This window comes from Lathyrus oleraceus, chromosome 5 (genome assembly GCF_024323335.1).
Source record: "Lathyrus oleraceus cultivar Zhongwan6 chromosome 5, CAAS_Psat_ZW6_1.0, whole genome shotgun sequence".
NCBI classification, from domain to species: domain Eukaryota; kingdom Viridiplantae; phylum Streptophyta; class Magnoliopsida; order Fabales; family Fabaceae; genus Lathyrus; species Lathyrus oleraceus.
Genome location: NC_066583.1, coordinates 325,863,192 through 325,882,512, shown reverse-complemented (window position 1 = coordinate 325,882,512; position 19,321 = coordinate 325,863,192). Strand labels below are relative to the sequence as shown.

Here is a 19,321-nt window from a genome sequence, read left to right as displayed (position 1 = left end):
GGCAATGGCAAATCATTAGCTTCACCCGAATTTACGGACAAATGATTTACTATTGTCTCAATAGGATCCTCTGGTTCAATTCCTGAAATCTGCACACCAATTGTCACAAGTATATAAATAACTTAAGAAAGAGTAATTCCTATTAAGTGAAATAAATGAAATAAAATAAAAGAAAAAATATACCTATTTCCCATCAATGGGAAGTCCTGTGATATACATTACATCTTCAAGACCAAGATCAACTTTAGTATCCCCAAACACAAAGTATTCTTTTTCGTAATCATAAAAGCGAAGTAAATCGGCGATCATTTGCTTGGGGATTTTAACTTTATCCGTGGGGAATCTCATAAAATATTTGAAACAAGTTTTTTCCACTTCCTCTTTTACTCTAGGATGTACAGTCCAACCAATAAACTTGTTTAAGTGCATCGAAAAACTAGAGATATCGACTAAAGCCATTTCGGGATCCATTTGGGTACCGGTACAAATTCATTTGATTTTGGAAGGGAATTGTTTTAATATGTATTCAGCATTGAGGGCATGATAAAAAATCATACAAATAAAATGTAATTAAATTGCAGTTAGCTGTTGTTGTGTACTAGACTTGTTTGGTGTTATTTGGTGTACTAGACTACTAGTTTACCTAACATCATTGCTAAGTTGCTAATAGAGACAACTTCTATCCTTTTTAACAGAATCGAGTCATTCAAATTAACTAAACTTCATAAATCATGTGACAAGATACTTATGAATATAGGCAAGGTTTTAAAAAACGGTTCGTGACCGCGAATATTGCCGCGACAAAACGGTACCGTTATCACTGTTTATGTTTAGAAACACGAGACAATAATTAGTTGATGATAATGATATTATAAAACACTAATCATTTGATGATAATGATATGCCACTTATCTTTGTATCTAAGGTTGCGTTAGTGTCCTTGATCACCAGGCGATGAGATTACTGTGCATAAATCTAGACCCAACGCAATCCGGACATGACAAAATTCTGTAAAAGTAGATTATCACACATCAAATGACAACATTATACTCATATTTCTATAATTGACGTGATTAGGTTGTTTATAGTACAGTTCTCTACAAAATCAATTCTCTGCAAAATCAATATGCAGAGAAGGGCAGATGTGGAGAAATTGCTTCAAAATCAATTTTTCGATCTTTAGGAATTCGTGATTTAAATATGCAGAGAATGATTCTATTCATTATCTAGAGTGGCGGTTGCTTAAAGTTCATGGGGCAAATTTTTCCACAAACTACATCTACTGTCATTACTGTCTAATTCTTAAAGATTGATTTTATTCTACCCTTTAACTTTGTTATTCAAAGCTGAGAAACTCAAAACAGACCAAGACAAAACCAATGTACATTTATGTTTCTCAATGAAAAATAAACGTACCCTTTTAACTTTTGTAGGATTCTCAATGAAAAATAAACTAGTTGAACTAGTTGAGATATTTTCAAGAAGAATAACTTAGCAGCGAGAATGTGAAAATGGGTGGTGCTAGTAACATATAGTTTTCCATTGGGCCAAATATCGTAAGGCCTAAACTCAGAAAACAAGTAGCCCAAACTTGACTTTTGACCCTTTCAATCGGCAAACCCTAGAACGTTTTCTTCCTCATCCTTATATAAATTCACCGTCTCAATTCTGCTGCTAAACGCAAATCAATTAGCTTCCATGGCAGCAGCCGCGTGGTTTCACACACCTAATTCCAAATCGTTTTCCTCTATTCTCATGTCTATTTAATTTTGCTGCATATGTTGATAATTTAGAACAATTCATGGATGCGTGCACAATAAGCCGATGGTCTGGATTTGAAAATGAAGGAATCATGGTTGTGTGCACGCAAATTGATATCGTTAGGTCCGCATGTCTGCTCTCTCTGATTCCTGAATTGATTTGAGGGCCTGGTAACGACCTACATTTCTTTTCCTTTTCCGTTTCTAATTTTTCAATTTGCCTGTGATGTATGAATATTTGTCCGTACCATCTGAGAGTTCTTTTAGAGTTCTTTGATTGAGACACCATTCTTTAATCTGAGGCTGTTTAACCTGATTTTGTCCTTTTTTCATTTTCTAAGACGTTATGATTTTTCTTCAGAATGAATAGGCAACAATTTAGAGTCTCTGATTTGCTTTTCTATAGCGATTTCAGTGCTGTACGTTGCCGATACTAATAGGAACGGAAGTTTTTGTGCATTTGTCATCTTAGGCCCATGCTTCCAGATGTTCCTACATTTTTTTTATAACAAGATAACGGTGCTCTATTGAGTTCAATTTATTTTTGTATTATTTTCCGTAGTTCTTTTATTTTTTTTTTGAATTTGATGAAAGCTTCTATTTATAATCGCTATTTGTGCGTTGAATGCATTTTTCAAGCATTTGCAATTTCATGTTATTGTTCGTCCATTTCTGTGTTTATTAATCGGAAATACCTAATCTTTAAGGGCTTGAAAAGTTTATGATGCTGATGTAAGTTATGCTTATATTAGGTTTTGTTGAATTACATTAGAATTTTAGATACTTACTAGTGGGAGTCATCCATTGAATCGTTTGAATTTTGATGCTGGCTATTTGTGCTCTAAATGGACAGACTATTTTGAGGGACCGTGCTAAATCTTTTTGGTTATTTTCCCCCCATTTTTTTACCTTTTTATTATTAGATTAGTTTTGGAGGGTTCCCTGGAATGTGAAGTTACTACTGAGATGAAACAACTGCGATGAAGAACAGAGGGTTAATAATTGTGCCATTAAGAAGTTGGATTAAATTAAAGTTGTTGCTTAAAATGCAATAGGTGTTATTATCTATTAGGGATAACAGCATTGGAAAATGAAGGATTAAAATATGAAGGAGTTATGTGTGACCGAAAAATTAACAAATGAAGTTTAGAGAGACTCCAGAGATTTAGATTTTTGGCCTATCTCTTGATCTTTTATTTTTTTTTTGCTTTTGCGCATGAGATTGAATAATAGAGAGATAAAGTAGTGATATTTGATATTCCATAATGATTTAGTTCTTGGGCTTATCTCTTGATATTGCATAAGGAGTATCCCTCAATTCTAATAGAGTTTTAATAGCATTACGTTCGATACAAAGCTAAACACCTATAAAATCTATACCTAGAAAATCTCACAAATTTAAATGGAAGGAAATAAAAGACAACTTTAAGTGGGGAAATAAAAGAGACACTTTTGAAATCCATTCTATTCAATTTAATTTATGATATTCAAACATATATTAAATTAAAATTTAGTTTAGATTTATTTGAACTTGTATTTAGTGATTTTAGCAAAATTAATAAGGGACTTACCTTTTCATAGTGTTTAGTATTTTCTTAAGAAAATGATTGGATAAATGCTGTATTGATATTTTATGAGATGAAAGGAGTATTTATATTCACATCTTAATTATGATGTCCTTTTTATATTGTAATAGTAAAAATAAATATCATGTTGTGATTGTAAATAAATATATATAAAAGATATACAATGTAAGTGGTATTGGTCTCTTAAATGTTTATATTTATTTGATAAATAGCATATAATTAAATGAGTGAATTTATTAGGAAGTGTGTATATATTATCGTATCTTTAAAGTTAACTTTCATTGTAAGTTCTTAAAGTAATTTTATTAATGGTTAGTTTTATTTTGTGTTTTCGTGATGTTACGCTTTAGTTTTGGTTGTCGTCTTTATGTTCTCCAGGTCCACGGTGTAGATCCAATGGACTCAATGCAAGAAAGTGGAAAGTTTTGACGTTAAAAAAGAAGAAGAATTATTTGATACCGCCACTCGTGTCACCTGATACGGGCCGTGTCAAAAGGAATGCCAAGAAAGTATAAGAAATGCCCAAAATTGTGGCTTGACACGATCGCCCGTGTCAGTTTAACATGGTCGTGTCAGGTCACTTGGGGTGTGTTAGCAAGGAAATAACAAAATAATGGCCTGACACAGCCGCCAAGAGATTTTCATTATATTAGAATTCAGCAGACTTTAGTTGCAGGGATGTTTTGGAGATTTCCACCTTCCGCCAAGAGATTTTCACTATATGAGAAGAGTTTTTACAAGAGCGGAAGCCATTGAAGATCTAAATCATTCAATGTTAGGGGGATATCCCTGATTTAGAATTGTAATGACTTTGAGTTTATATTTGCATTTATAATATTATTCTTATGGTAACTGTTTGATGTGTTTAATGCTTTCTCTTTCATACTAATTGTGATGGTTATCAATTAGGTTGGACTGCCATTGGTAATAAGGTTACTCTGCAGTAGATATCACCTAGGACTAGGGATATCATGTATGAATCGGAGCATTCTTGATATAATAAAGCTTAACTTCACCTTAATACCCCTGAGAAAGAGTAATTGATATTTCTTGATACAAGAGTGACTCGGTGTTGTTACATGGATAAATCATACACCTGATATTGTTTCTCTTACCTTCAAACCCCTTATTTTTTATCATTATTTTCTTTTGCCTTTATTTTTTCAATTTTAAATTAAAAAACTCCAATTATAATTTTTGTTTAATTGAACGATGAGTTGAACTCAATATTAACTTGCAGTCATTGAGATCGACAAGCTTTCACACTTATTTTCTTTCAAAACTTTAAAGCTTCGAGTTCTTTGCTACATTATATTTGACTTTAACATTTCACTAGAATTTTGAATCTTCTTTTTGACGAGGCTTGAGATAATTTTAGAATGGTTTTCATCATTAGATATGGTTGAAAATATATCAACAGGACTTCATCGAACGTCTATAACCACCATGATCAAGTAAATAATCAAAACCCGCTAAAGAGTGTCGAGGTGCAAAAAATACCCAAGCGTATCATACACTCGGAATAACAACAAAGTTGCCACCGATCTTTATTTGTTCTAAAGGAACGAGAAAATATCTAATAAAATCCGCTAAAGCTAAAGGAAATGGTCGTGACAACCATATTCGGGTTCGGGAGTCAATTATGCAAGGGCAAAGTATTAACACTCCTCACATCCTTTGTACTCAACAAGACCCATTTAGTTAGTTTCATGATTGAATGTAAGCGTGACATCGTTTACGATCTTCTACTTATTATATGAGGAAAAAAGAAAAAAAAGTTTGTTATTTTTTAGTTTGTTCGCTTTTAGAGATGTGACTAGATCGCATTTGAGCGGTTAAACCTTTACTTGATACTCATTCTTGGAGGCTGAAGTCTTTGTTTCTTCCGTGTTGGAATGACTAAAACACATTCATTTCTGAAAAGGTTTTCAAAGTCACACATGAGCGAAAATAAGAAACTTGATGAGTTAGGTTGTTTTTAAATGGAGACATGCATTCAAAATGAAGCTCTACATCATTATTCAAATGTCCGGAAGGAAGAGGTCTAAGCTCAATCGCTCTCTTTTCATCCAAAAGTATTTAAGAAAAAAGTGTAAGTCGAATCAAGATTCGTTTACTTACCATGTTATGAAGACAAATACCGAAACAGAGAGCTCTACAATAATATTTGAGTATTTGGGAAGGGAAGAGGTCTAACATAATCACCTTCTTTTTCATTCCAATATACTATGAAAATGATTGTTAAAATGGATGACTTGACGTTAGATCAAGTGTTTGAAGTTAGTTTACAAAATAATTTGAATTAAATAGGAGAGGTACTCGACGTTGCATTCAATTTAAATTAAATTTGGAAAAATAGACCACTTGACGTTTGATCAAAGATTTTTATCTTTGCCTTTTAAAATTGATTAACTTTTAGGTCAAAATTACTTAATCGAGAAAAATCACACTTAAATGAATAAATGATACATAACCTAAATTATGATAATTAATTAATTGGTCACCAAAGATACAATTGACCAATTAATCATTCAAAATAATCATAAATTCAAATGAATAATCAGAGTAAAAAATAATTGACTAATTAACAAATTAAATATTCAATTTAATCTAAAATTAGTCAACCAAATAAAGACAAAATTAATTGCTAAATTTCTAGCCTATTAGCATAGTTAAAACAAAACAAAATTAATCAAGAAGAACAATCATTGATATTTTAATTAATTAAAGATGATCAAGAATATTATCCTAAAAATCTAGTTAAACTTAAGTTCTAAATTCATTTTATTCTAATCGTTATACTCTAAAAAGAACAAGAAAATTGAAATTCAAAGTGAACAGGAATTTTATTCTAAAAAAGTTCAATTAAAATCCAAGTTCTAATATGCATTTGTTATAGTTAATTCCTAAAAGAAAGAAAATGAAAAGTGTTAAAAAAATATTTCTAAACTCTTAATTAATTGTTAATTTCTGGATTAAAACTAATCAACTAAATTTTTTGTATTGATTTTGATTGCTTTTTAGTTAATCCTAAAAAGAAGTTTTAATTGTAAAATGAAAGATTAATATTCTAAAAACACTAAAAGAAGCCTTTGACTATGTTACTGATTAATCTTTGCCAAGTCTCAAATTAATGTGTTTATCAACCTAATTGTACCTAATTGTCTACTTAAACAATTAATTAATTAAGAAATACAATCAATTAAATAACATTAGGCCTATGGGTGAATAAGTGACCAGAGTGTGAAAAAAAAAAGAAAAAACCATTAGGCCGAGGCATGCCAGACTCATGCAAGGGAGAGTCAAGAGAGAATGAACCCTCTCATTAAGTAAACACATCACGACATCTTCTCTCATCTCAGTTGGCCGGAATACGCCTCCACCACGCTGGAAACCGCCTCCGGCAGCGGTGGGGGACCAGACTCCACGAAACCAACCCCAATCTCTTCGCTTATGTCCCTTTAACCATAATTTAAACCCTGAATTCTCTCAGCCTTAACGTAAACCCTGTTCCCGATCAAAATGTGAGTTTCACAACATAACTCGAATAATTATACCCTCGACATGATTATGAGCATAGAAATTATAACAAATAACAAATCAATTTAAATGAATATTTAAAGTGAACAAAGATCAAATCAAATTAAATATGTCGTTATCAATTGAAATGTCCGTTGAAGAAAAGCCAAACAGATGAATTGTTATATAAAGATTCATCCTAACAACGAAAGAAGGACGTGTAAGAGTTCAATATCTAGTGTGTTAAAGTTTGTTATTTGAGTCTTTGTTCTTGTTGTTATTTGTGGTTATATATAGAGCCTAAATTCCATATCAAAGACATATAGGTTATTTTGTTACTTCAGTTGTAATTCAACAATCTTTAAACATGTTTTATATGTTGATTACTAGGGTTAGTAATTAAGAGAAAGTGTGAGGAGTTCTAATATTTAGGGGGATTTCTAAATAGAAAGACACGGGTGGTATTAGGTAGAAAGACATTGAACAATGTTTGTTCATCTAAAATTAATTGTACTAATACTATTGAGAGTGGATTTTCTTTCTTGGGTTGGAAGTCTCCTAGATGTAAGCGACATTGCAATGAATTTGGTTAACAATCCTTTGTATTATTTATACATTTATGATTTATTTCCTATTACATGTTAATATGTTATAAGCAAAGTTATACACATTGTCCCAAACATTATGTCTAACATTTGTCTTGCGAACGAAGCAGAATTTCAAAGGGAGTTTGTGGGCTTAACCTTCTAAAAGATCTCAAGGATTATTAGATACTCTTAAGATCAATTATTGGGGAGAAGAGTATGTAACTTCTTTAAGACTGGATCTTTATAAATATCTGGTGTTATCTCTCTCACATTAACTCTCTTATTTTCCGCTTAACTTCTTTAATTCAAAATTTCACTGCCTACTCAAACATTTTTTTATGAAATGTTTTCGAATTCTAGTTTAAAAAATGAATTTGTTTTAAACTATCATTTTTCAAACATCCACAATTCACCCCCTTGTGTATGAAGTCACATGTTTAACAAAGGGCATTAGAGTGTAACTCCTGTCTCAGTAGGAAAATGAATTCGAACACTGTTTTTAACAAGAAAACTTAACTAAACACACAGCTAACATTTTATGGTGATAGGCTAGAAGAAACTCAAGAGAAACTAATCACACGACCTTTGATCCTAGTGAATTGATCAAAATCACTCCACAAATGCTCACTAGTGTTGCAAATGTTGACGGGGTCATATATCAAGTAGTAAGGTTGAAATTGTTTCTTTATCAACCTTAAAATCCCTGGGAAATATTCACCAAAAATAATCATTTAAACATGATTGCTACATTGATATTGATTGGGCAAACGATGCTCATGACCAGAGATCGACATTAGCTTACTTCACATCTATATGAGGTAATTTGGTCTCATGGAAGAGCAAGAAGAAAACTACAATGGCGTTATCAAGTGTTGAAGTTATGATTCTTTTGAAAGTTTAATATATTTTTTGAGTAAAGTGTTATTAGAGGAAAAACATTATGATTTAGTTTTTAAAATTTTAGAATATTTTAGTCAATATTTTAAAAACCGAGTCAGAGGTCTAACTGGTGAAACTTTCAATTTAAGATTCAATTGGTTCAACCGATTAAACATATGATCAAACTGTTTATTAAATAAATTAATAATATGAAACTAAATTTCATGATATACAATCATATGTTCACAGTTTAATAAAATAAATATTTTTAAAAATTCATTACAAACTTAATACAACAATTTTAATAGTACGCATAATAACACAACATAATTCCACTTAATTTCAACATTCATTTAAGAATACTTTGAACAAATTAAAGAATTACAATAAAATAAATTAAACTAATTCTAATCAAAATTAAAATAGTAGAATATAATATTTAAAATAAAGTTTAAATATACTTAAATTAAATAAGATAGAATTATAAAAAATAAAGGGCTTAAATAGTCTTTTGGTCTCTGTAAGTTAGCGAATTTTTTATTTTGGTTCTTGTAATATTTTTTTTGTCTGAGTCCCTATATCTCACTTTTGTGTTGCTTTTAGTCCCTAAAACTAAAATCCACAGAAAAATCCGATGCGGGTTTTGACTTTACGGACTAAAACCAATACAAAAAGTGAGATATAGGGACTCGGACAAAAAAAATTATAGGAACCAAAACCAAAAACTCGCTAACTTACACAGACCAATAAACAATTTAACCCAATAATAAAATATACTTATTTGAACAACATTAAGCAAATTAAAGTAGAACGACGACAAAAAACTCATACATGAACAACGACAAACAATATTGAGTTGAACAACAAGTAATATTGAGTTGGACAGTGTGACTATGTTTGAAAGAGCCGGCGTGATGATGATGGGGCGTAGTTCAAAGAAAAATTATAACTGAGTGATGTAACTTAGAAGTTTTAATGGTTGTAGAAAAAATAAAGATTTTTTTTTTATGAATAAGAAATGTGTTAAGTTTTAATATTAACATATTATACTTAAAAAATCTATATTATAAAAAAAATAGTCAATTTAATGCATTTTTTTAACTGGGCCGTTTTACAAAATCAACCTCGATTCTTTGGTTTGAACGGTTTTGGACGGTTCAATCCGATTTTTTCGATTTTACTCTGGTTTAGACCCACTAATAGTTTTGAAATGTTGAACTGACCGAATTCAACTCCAGTTCCCAGTCTAACTGGTTGAATCAGCAAGTTCAGTTTGATTTTCAAAACATTGATTTTAGCAATTCATATAATTTTGGGGTATAGATCCAAAAGGGGATATGAAGTAAAATTTTGGGAGATATTAATTGTATCTGAAAAAAAATTCATAAGGCCCAATTGCCTTGTGTAAAAAAGGCCCAGATCCTTAAAGGCAAAACCCTAAAACTATCTCCAAGATTGGAAGCCGAGGTAATCATACTTCTCCTCTACAAACCTGGGCTGCAATAATGCCTATTCTACTCACAATAATATTCCTCTCTATTTGAAATGCTCTTTTCTATTTCTCTCTGTTTTTAGTTTTGGTTCTGCATCTATACCTTTGAGTTTTTATATGACATGCAACACCATCAGTTTCTGAACATTTGTTCCAAAATTCGCTTCTGCGTTGATTCACTCCAGAGAAGTTTCTGAAGAGACGTTATGTTGTTGCTGTAACGTTCTTTCCGTTTCTACTTCTGAATGTGACTCTGATCATCAAGCTTTTGATGAATGGCAAACTTCTGAAGTTTTATTACTAAGATGAAGATTTTGAAGATCTTAAGCCAGACGTTGAGGTTATTAAGGTTCTGACTGAAGAGTCTAAAGATTATGAAGATTCTGAATATTATGAAGATCTTAAGCTAGACTGCTGACGTTGTCAAGGTTCTGATTGAAGATTATGAAGTTTTTGAATCCAGCTGTGTGTTTCTTCATTTCATGCTTCATCACTTTTCATCAGAAGTCAATGAATTTGAAGATAAGATCAAAATGGATACATGATAAAATAGTACATGGTACAAATCAAATATTTCTTCCACTACCTGATATCATGGGCAAAGGACAATATTATTATTCACACTTGTCAGTAATCCGTTAGTTGACAACTACATTTTGATTATTCCGGATTTACCTTCCAACGATTCCTTTTTCATGCTATATAAAGAGGAATTGGAGACTTGTAAAAAAGACCATTTAAACAATTTTACAACACTGTTTTCTACGTGAAAACACTCTAAACTTTGTGCATACTTTTCTTTAAGTGTTTATATTTCATTTGTGTAAAATCTGCTTGTGTAGAAGTAACTTGTAAACACAAAACCTTTATTTAAATTTGTTATTTGTGATTCCTTAAGGAGACTAGGGTATAGTCGGATCCTTGAGAAGACAAATAAGGTTATTCTTTGTGATTTTTGTAATCAGTTGATTATAGTGGATTAAGTTCTTGTGTATAAGGCGAAATCACCTTGGCAGGTAGACTGAAGTATCTTTGAGTTTCAAGCGAACCAGGATAAAAATCCTTGTGTTTTTTCTCTTTGTTCATTTGTTGTGTGGTGTTTTTGAGTTAGTAAAAAGCTTTTGTTTTTTAAAATCCAATTCAAACCCCCTATTTCTTGTGTTTTTCACACCTTCAATTGACATCAGAGCTCCGGTTCTAGTTTGTGTGAGAAACAATGGTCGTTGTTAACAACAATGATGGTAAAAATATTGAGAAAGATCACTACAAGGCTAAACCACTAGTATTTGATGGTGAAAAATTTGATTACTAGAAAGACAAAATCAAAAGTTTCTTTATGGGATATGATGTAGATCTTTGGGATCTTGTAGTTGATTACTATGTTCACCTAGTAGATGTTGTAGGAAACTTAGTCGCAATAAGTGCTATGACAGCTCAACAAAAGATGGATTTCAAGAATCATCATACGACTATAATTATATTTCTAAATGTTATCTCTTATATTGAGTATGAGAAGATAACTAATAGAGATTCTGCTAAGTCTATATTTGACTCTCTAAGGATGACTCATGAGGGGAATGTTCACGTAAATGAGACAAAGGCTTTAACGTTAATCCAGAAGTACGGGGCGTTAAGAATGGAAGATGTTGAAACCATTGAGACTATTTTCTCAAGATCTTAGACGCTTGTTGCAGAACTGAAAGTTTTGGACAAAAGACACTCTACGGTTGACCATGTCAAGAAGATAATCAGAAGTGTCCCTAAAAAATGGAGACATATGGTAACTACTTTGAAGTTGGAAAATGATCTTAACAATATTAGTCTTAAAGAACTTGTTAGTTCTTTGAAAATCCATGAGATAGAAATCGAGGAAGATGAACCTCAGAAGCGAGGTAAATCTGTTGCTTTAAAGTCTAAGCCTAAGAAGACAAGAGCTTATCAAGCTGAGGAAGAATCAGAAGTTTCTGATGAAAACTCAGAAGATGATGATGAGTTGTCTTTGATTTCCATGAGGGTCAGCAGACTCTAGAGTCATAGGCAAAATGGTCAAGGAAAGTCCAAAGGAGCTAGGAGGACTGCTGGTCATTCTGATTCTTTGTCTGGACAGAAGAAGCAAGGTTCTGGTAAAGAGATTATCTGCTTTGAGTGCAAGGAGCTAGGCCACTACAAGAATGAGTATCCTAAGTTGAAAAAGAACAAAAGGCCTAAGAAGAAGTTTTCTAAAGGCAAGAAGGGCTGATGGCTACATGGGACGACTCAGAATCGAAAGAAGAATATTCTGACGAGGAACAAGCCAATCTTGCATTGATGGCAATTACAACTGATTCAGAAGGTTCTAAAGAACCAAAAGACGGGTGATGTGAGAATCAGAATCAAACTGTGACTCTGAAGAGGTATTTTGAACTATCTCGTTCTGATTTGGAGTCATGTCTCTTTAAATACTAAAAAAGTACCAGAGTCTTCAAAGTAAGTACAAGGACCTTAAATAAGTCCAAGTAGTTACTTTTGAAACTCGTAGTGAGCTTGAGAAAGATATTTCTTCCCTAAATGAAAAAATATTTTCTTTAGAAAGTAACAGCTTCGCTTTGAAAAGCCAAATTTCAAAACTGGAGGAAAAAATAGTCTCAAAAGCTTCTGGTATTGATTGTGTCATCAGATATGCCAGATCATTTCAGTACTTTCTGGTTAAAAGCATAAATATAAGCAAAATGGATTCCTTGATCTATGGAGTTAGCAGAAATGTCAAGAAATGTTTAGGTTTTACAAAAACTATAAAGCCTAACGAAAGTCAGAAGGTAAAATTGAAACCTCTCTATGAGCATTTCGTGCCTGCTGGCACTGAGCTTGATTTTTCTACACAAACACATAAACTTACAAAGGCTAAGAACTCAGTTATGAAACCTAAGTATCATGCATAAATTTCACTTGATTATCCTGTACCATAAAGACCCAAGGGTGTAAGAAACTCTGAGAAAACTAACAAAAGAGGACCCAGAACGTGGGTACCTAGGTATGAGATCATATATGTTGCATACATCCTTAGCAACTCAGTTGAAACACCAATCATGGTACTTGCATAGTGTATGCTTGCGACATATGACTGGAAGAAGGTCTATGTTCCAAGATTTGGAACTTAAGCCTGAAGGCTTCGTTGGTTACAGAGGAAACCAGAAAGGGAAGATCATTGGATATGGAACTATTGGAAATGGAATATCCCTTCTATTACTAATATTCTTTTGGTCGATGGTTTGATTCGTAACTTATTATTTATTAGTCAACTTAGTGACAATGGTTATGATATCATTTTTAGTCAAGAGTATTATAGGTTTGTTAGTTAGAAAGATGACACAATCCTTTTTAACGAAAAGAGGAAAAACAACATTTATAAAATTAGACTTTTTTATCTTAAGGATCAAAATGTAAAATGCTTAGTGTCTGTTAATGAAGAGCAATGGGTATGGCATAGGCGTTTGGGCCATGTTAGCATGATAAGTATTTCTCAGCTAAATAAGCTAGAATTAGTTATAGGCTTACCCAACCTGAAGTTCGCTTCAAATGAATGCTCTTTGTGAAGCATGTCAGAAAGGCAAAAAATTTAAAACATCTTTCAAAGTGAAAATTATTATTTCTATCTCTAGACCATTAGAACTTCTGCACATTGATTTGTTTGGGCCAGTGAAAACTGCCTATATCAGTGGTAAGAAGTATGGATTGGTCATCGTTGATGACTATAGTCGTTGGACATGGGTAAAGTTCTTGAAACACAAGGATGACTCACATTCCGTGTTCTCTACTTTCTGCTCACAAGTGCAAACATAAATGGATTGGAAAATAGTCAGAGTCATAAGTGATCATGATGGTGAATTTAAAAATAAAAATTTTGAAAATCTTTTTGGTGCAACTGGCATTTCCCATGATTTATCCTATCCTAGAACTCCACATAAAAATGGGGTTATAGAAAGGAAGAATAGAAATTTGCAAGAAATGGCCTGCACCATGATCCAAGAGACTGATATGGCTAAGCATTTCTGGACAGAAGAAGTTAAGACAACATGTTATATTCAGAATATGATCTCTATTAGACCAATTTTGGGTAAGACTCCTTATGAATTGTGGAAGAAAAGAAAGCCCAACATTTCTTATTTCCATCTTTTTGGTTGTGATTGCTTTATGTTAAACACTAAAGAGAATGTTGGTAAGTTTGATTCTAAGGCACATAAGTGCTTATTGTTAGGATATTCTAAACGCTCAAAAGGCTACATAGTCTTTAACACTAAGAAACAAATTTTCGAAGAATAAATTCATCTTAAATTAAATGACAAGCTTGACCCTAAAAAGTCAAATCTAGTTGAGAAACTTGCAGGTATGAAGATCAATTTCTCAGAGTCTAAGGATAAAGGTTATGGAGATAAAGACTCATAAGGCAAAGCTAAAGAAGCTGAAGCAAAAGATTCTGAAGCAACTCAATCAGAAGTTGTTGTTAGTTCAACTCATGAGAATAAGAGTAGACCAAGAACTTCTCATTTTGAAGAATTGATTATGGGAGATAAAGATGCACCAGTCAGAACTTGATCTTCATTAAAACCTTCTGAAGAAACTCTTATGGGTTTAGTATCTTTGATAGAGCCCACATCTATTGATGAACCTCTTCTAGATAATGAATGGATTCTAGCTATGCAAGAGGAACTAATATAATTCACCAGAAATGACGTTTGGGATATTGTTCAGAAACCAAAGGGTGTCAATGTCATTCGAACCAGACGGGGATTCATAAACAAGCTCAATGAGAAAGGTGAATTCATCAGAAACAAGGCTCGACTGGTAGCACAAGGTTATAGTCAGCAATAAGGGATATATTATACAAAAAACTTTGCACCAATTTCCAGGTTAGAATCTATTCGTCTTTTAGTTTCATTTATAGTAAATTATAACATCATTCTGTATCACATGGATGTTAAGAGTGCATTCTTAAGTGAGCGCATTTCTAAAGAAGTGTATGTGCAACACCCCCTTGGTTTTGAAAGTTCTCAAAACCCTGAATTTGTTTTCAAACTTAAAAATTCGTTATATGGTCTGAAATAATCTCCCATAGCTTGGTATGATAGATTAAGTAACTTCCTTTTGGAAAATGATTTTACCAGAGGGAAATGGACACAACTCTCTTTTGCAAAACCTTTAAGAATGATATTCTAGTTGTGCAAATTTATGTTGATGATATTATTTTTGGTTCTTCTAATGCTTCATTGTGCAAGGATTTTGCTAAGTCAATGTGGGCAGAATTTGAAATGAGTCTGATGGGAGAACTCAATTTATTTATGGGGATTCAAATTGATCAACGTTTAGAGGGAACGTACATCCATCAAAGCAAGTATACAAAAGAACTTCTGAAAAAGTTTAACTTGTCAGAAAGTAAGCAAGTAAAGACTCAAATGCATCTTACATGCATTATGGAGAAGGAAGAGGTACGTGGTAAGGTAGATCACAAGCTATTCAGAGGTATGATAGGTTCTCTCCTTTATCTAACGGCTTCTAGACCTGATATTTAATTGAGTGCATGTTGGTGTGCTCGCTTCCAATCAGATCCTATGGAGACTCACTTAACTGCAGTTAAGAGAATCTTTAGGTATCTAAAAGGTATTATTAATCTTGGTTTGTTTTATAGAAAATCAAGTGGATACAAATTAGTAGGCTATTGTGATGCTAACTATGCTAGAGACAGAATAGAAAGGAAAAACACTTCTGGAAGTTTTCAGTTTGTGGGAGACAATCTGATCTTGTAGTCCAACAAGAGACAGTCAACAATTGCGCTTTCAATAGCCGAAGTTGAGTATATCATAGCTTCTGGATGCAGCATTCAGATACTCTGGATAAAGAGTCAGCTGGAAGATTATCAGATCTTTGAGAGTGACATTTTTATTCTATGTGATAATACTTATTTTATTTGTTTATCCAAGAATCCTATCTTGCATTATAGGGCTAAGCATATTAAGATAAATCATCATTTTTTACGTGACTATGTTCAGAAGGGTATTTTCCATTTAAAATTTGTTGATACAGACCATCAATGGGCTGATATCTTTACAAAACCCCTTGCCGAGGTTAGATTCACTTTCATTCTAAAAATTTTGTTTATGGACCTTTGTCCTAAATGAAAAGATGTTATCAGAATGTTAAGCTTTCAAAAGTCTGGATTAGGTTCTGAGGATTTATTGTTGTTTGATTGTTTGGTTCTGAAACATGAGCTTTATGAAATGAGGATATTTCAAGAATCAGAAAGATTCTGATTAGAAGCAATCTTATCAATTTGTCTTCTAGATTCTAAAGAGTAATTGCATTTAATGTTTGTAATTTCGCTTGATATCGTGTGGTAACAGTTGCCTAACTTTCTGAGCATGCAGGACGATGGCGTGACACATTGGGTTTTGAATTTCTTGGAATTAGGTTAAAATATCTCACGCTTCCCCTTATGTCTGCATATTTTTAGTTTTTAATCTTTGCAAATTCTTCCTTATATAAACCCATTTCACATACTTTTTCACACTACACTCACAATTACTCCCACACGTTTCTCTCTTTCGAACCTTCAAACACCCTCTTTGCAATTGTTCATATTCATCTTCATCATCCTTCTACAATGGATGATCAACAACAATAACAACAACAACCTCAATCTCCTCCTCATCCAGTCGTCAATGAGAACACTCCTCAACTGGAAGGGATTCCTGAAATCACCCTTAACACATCGGTGAATGAGTCCATGGTTCTTTGTGAAACGATCGTGGATTTTAAGAACGAAGGTTCTGCTGCCCGGTCAGCGGATGGGGGTTCCGCTGCCCGACGCAAAATTTTAGTGAACAATTCATTTGAAATCGACGCTGTTTTTCGCATCAACACTTGATATTTTAAATCACAACTCTTGCGCAATCACAACCCTAATCGCATAACTCTTTGACAGCACAACCCTTGCGTCGTCATTAACCATAATGCACCAATTTCAGACTATCAAACACACCTCGATTGTTAATTCAGTATGATTGATCAACACGCCATTGCTTCACCATACTAATGTCGAATCAAGAAGCAAATGACCATTGATCGCTCAAAGGAAAACAACCATTAAGTGTTTGAATGAACGAAACAGAAACAGTATATCATATATACCGTATTTTGCACCAGGATTACTTATATCATATATATAACTTGATCGATCTCAATTGCGTAACATATGGATGATCGATGTATCGCTACTTCACCATACTAACGTCGGATTCCGAAGCATAGTCAACATCAATCATCCAAATCATACACACATGATGCTAAATTTAATTACTCATTTATTATTTGATTCATTCTGAGTAGAGGCGTTGTCATCATTTAAACAACTATCAGATGCATAGTTTCGTAAGTGGCTCTGATACCACTGAAGGAGAATAGCGATCCAAAATGCAACGAAATTAAAAAAAACATCCTTTAGTGATCCTTACGAATGGGCATGATCAGTGATAGAATCGTTACATCTTGTGGCGATTGAAACCTTTGATTCAGATCTATGAAGTGATCACGAACATTGAATGGTGACAACGCCTTTACTCAGTCCACACGAACGAATTCCTTCAATCTCAATGCTAGCTGCTACGAATGAAGGCTTTGAGTGTGTGTGTGTGTGAGAGAGAGAGAGAGAGAGAGAGAGAGAGAGAGAGAGAGAGAGAGAGAGAGAGAGAGAGAGAGAGAGAGAGAGAAACGAAATTACAACTGTACTAATGCTTATGCACAAGGGTTCTATTTATAGAACCACTTGTGTGGGCTGCAAGCTAAAAAGCCCACTTAAGTGTATGTGGCCCATATCTTATAATATGCCAAAATCACTTAAGCGCGTGGGACCTTACCATATTTCGTATTCTACTTAAGTACACCGTACCTTACGATGTTCTACAATTTACTTAAGTGCACCGTATCTTACGGTGTTCCTTAGTTACTCTATCGCTCATCAATCCGTCCTTTTGTGTGTGACCCTGTAGGTTTTCGAGGCATTGGCAATTATATTAAATCACGTATTTAACATAATAAACAGTGAGCAATATCTAGAAACACATCACTGCTACCCAAGACACGAAAATGTCATGTGATATAACAAATACTTTTGTGATAATACTTAAGTGTACAATTACCCTTTTTCCTTTATGTCTATATTGAACACAAGGCATAGACCGTGTCATCCTTGTCTAGTTCAATATTGGGCCCGTAGACATTTATCCTATTACGCAGGATGGGCAAATTCCATCTAGGTCACTCATGTCCCTCAGCGTGCTTCGTGGAGTACCCATCAACTATCTTTATGGTTATCCAGTTACGGACAATGTTTGATCAACAATAAGGCACTCGACTCTATATCTAGGGTCCATAGTGGTTTCAGGTCGAAGGGTGGTATACACCATTATCACCATGAGAATACCTTATGACACTTTGCATAACATTCTATATAGTTTTCTCATAGCGGTTCAATCCAGTATAAATATTACTCTTAATATTCATACCTATGTTTAAGACTTGATAACTCCTTATCCATGATCCATGAGATGTGATCATTAGTTTATATACATAATAGTCTTAATGCTTTAATGTTATCCCATTTCACAATAAAGCTCGACTACGGATACTTTAAGAATAGTGTCCTTATGGTTAATGGGATCTCATGATTAAGTCACACTTGATACATTAAACGGACTAGCTATTCTAGGGACTTTATTAAACAAACATAATAAAGAAAAAGCCTTTTATTATTAATAAATAATTCGATACAATTACCAAAAGTATTGGCCTCTAGGGCTTACACCAACAGTATGGTTGTGAAGAGAGACATCCAGAGGTTGATGGATGAAGGCATGATTCAGATTCTTCAGTCCTGTCACTTAGGTGACAATGTGAATGTTACAGTTCTTGTGTTCAAGACACTAGAGAGAATGGTAATTCAATTTGATAGTAACAACAGTAACAATGTCAGCAATAGATCGGTATCACTGTTAGTAATACGGTTAGCGGGTCGAGTGTAACACCCCGATAATAATATGTATTTATTTAAATTAAATTAATAATATGTTTATTAATTTAATTAGAATATTTGAATTATTATTATTATTTTGGAATAATAATTATTGGGATAATTATTTAGTGGAATAATATTATTGGAGTATATAAGTTGGAATAATAAAAAGTCCCAATTTTTGGAAAAAGGTTTTCACGTGAAAGGGGAAAAGAGGCAGAAAGGGAAAAAAGAGAACCAGAGAACGAAGGTTGAAGGAAGGAGAAGCTTGGAGCTCAGAGGCTGCCGGATTAACTCAGGTAAGGGGGGTTATCATCAATTAACGGGTATTATGGGAGGATATGTACTGGGTAGTAATAGACCATTGTTTTACCTCTGATTGGATGATATATGTTGAATTTGTGAACTTTTGAGATGAACGAAAATTTGGATTATAATTGACGAAATTCGTAGGAATT

General features: G+C 33.2%; 1 long non-coding RNA gene and 2 other non-coding genes across 3 annotated transcripts; all 3 read left to right on the top strand.

The window, feature by feature from the left end:
* Window positions 1–896: 896 nt before the first annotated feature.
* On the top strand, window positions 897–4,198 carry LOC127084381 (uncharacterized). The gene is made up of 2 exons (XR_007788695.1): window positions 897–1,931; window positions 3,725–4,198. It is a non-coding gene; the product is annotated as an uncharacterized LOC127084381 (long non-coding RNA).
* On the top strand, window positions 1,840–1,947 carry LOC127089978 (small nucleolar RNA snoR100). The gene has a single exon (XR_007791523.1). It is a non-coding gene; the product is annotated as a small nucleolar RNA snoR100 (small nucleolar RNA).
* On the top strand, window positions 1,979–2,066 carry LOC127089999 (small nucleolar RNA snoR117). The gene has a single exon (XR_007791543.1). It is a non-coding gene; the product is annotated as a small nucleolar RNA snoR117 (small nucleolar RNA).
* Window positions 4,199–19,321: the final 15,123 nt, after the last annotated feature.